At 35.5% G+C, this 1,805-nt stretch overlaps 1 pseudogene; it reads right to left on the reverse strand.

The window, feature by feature from the left end:
- Nucleotides 1–801: 801 nt before the first annotated feature.
- On the reverse strand, nt 802–1,308 carry LOC141491761 (translocon-associated protein subunit delta pseudogene; annotated as a pseudogene).
- Between the last annotated feature and the right edge of the window lie 497 nt (nt 1,309–1,805).

The following is a 1,805-nucleotide window of genomic DNA, read 5'->3' on the forward strand; positions in this document are numbered from 1 at the left end:
CAAATTACAACACTCATTCCTATTAAAAACTCTAGGGAGCATAGGAATAAATGGTGTTTGCTTTAAATAATAAGCAGTATCCATATTAAAAACATCAGCAAGAATAATATGCAACGGGAATAAAGTAGAAGACTTCCTAATAAGATCACCACTCTTATTCAATATTGCTTATCCCAAAAAACTACAGACTTGAATTCATCAAAAAGTAGATTACTGGGGTAATTTATTACTATTTCTTTTACACCTAATTTTTTTTAAATGACTATAGATAACTTTCATTTTTTTATCTAAAAATTGCCTGTCCAAATCCTTTGACCATTAATCCATGGGGAATGACTTGTATTTTTATAAATCTGACTCATTAGTCTATGTTTTTAAGAAATTAAATCCTAAATTATTTCTCAGCTTTCTGTGTTCTTTCTGATTGTAATTGCATTGGTTTTGTATATGTAAAACCTTTTTTAATTTAATGTAATAAAACTATCCACTTTGCCTTTTATAATGTTTTCTATCTCTTGTTTGGATGTAAATGCATCTCTTCCATAGATCTGACAGCTAGACCATTTCTTCTTCTCCTAATGGATGTATGGTATCAATGGTATCATCTTTTATGTCAAAATCCTGTACCCATTTTGACTTTATGATGGTATATGTGTGAGATGATGGGTTATGAATAGTTTCTGCCATACTTTTTCCCGTTTCCCCAGAAGTTTTTCCTCACAATATGAATTCTTATCCTAAAAACTACAGACTTGGATTCATAAAAAGTAAATTACTGGGGTAATTTATTTTTTTTCCAGTGACAAACCCTTTTATTTTGTAGGAAGAAAACCTTCTGTGCAGAGAAGCTCAATTCATCCAGCTCAGGCCTGAATGTTACTTTTAGCACTAAAGGCCATGTAATAGACCACCATGCCAATCATTGTAGCCAGCACCTCTGTCGAGACCCAAGGCCCATTCCAGGCACCCCGATGATCCACATTGACTGTAAATAAGGGTCTGATGGCAAAGGCATCCTCATTGCTTCTCTGGACCTTTCTGAGAAGACTGTAGGATTCTTCATCAAAGAACTTGACTTCATAAGTTCCAGAACGGGCATTCTTGTGCTCCAAGCTCCAAGATACCTGATAACGTCCAACATCCTGGCTACGAGTCACTGGAAACTGTTTTCCATTAATATCAGCATAGAGAGCTCCATTCTGTGCTCCATTCTTGCACATTAGAGAGATCTCAACAATGAAAACAGTCTCTGTGGAAATGACTGCATCAGACGTAGTATAGTAGGAAGGAGTAATCACAGGATCAGTGCAGGGCTCAGCTGAGCAATCCGAGAGCGCGATGAGAAGAAACAGCAGGAGGAACCCAAATCGACGGGCAGAGCACGGGGTGGGTGACAGAAGGGGAGCCATTTCCTTACTCCAGCGAGGGTGGGAGAAAGAGGATAATTTATTACTATTTCTGTTATACCTAATTTATTTCATTTATCCACTATTCTGTCTTAGCCAGTACCAGATAGTTTTGATAGTTTTAGATCTGATAAAGGAAGGTCAGATTCTTATACTTTATTTTCATGAATTCTCTTCATCGTTTTTACCATTTGATTCTCCAGCTGAATTTTGTTATAAATTTTTAGCTCAATAAAATAACTTTTGGTTGTTTGATTGTTATGACCCACAAGTAATTTAATTTATATATAATTTTCATTTCTATTATATTAGCTTAGCAAACCTATTCACAACTGACATTTTCGGATTGTTTAGAACTAGCTTTATTGGTGTGAAAACTGTTCTGTAGTTGTGCTCATA

This window comes from Macrotis lagotis, chromosome 6 (assembly GCF_037893015.1).
Source record: "Macrotis lagotis isolate mMagLag1 chromosome 6, bilby.v1.9.chrom.fasta, whole genome shotgun sequence".
Classification (NCBI taxonomy): domain Eukaryota; kingdom Metazoa; phylum Chordata; class Mammalia; order Peramelemorphia; family Peramelidae; genus Macrotis; species Macrotis lagotis.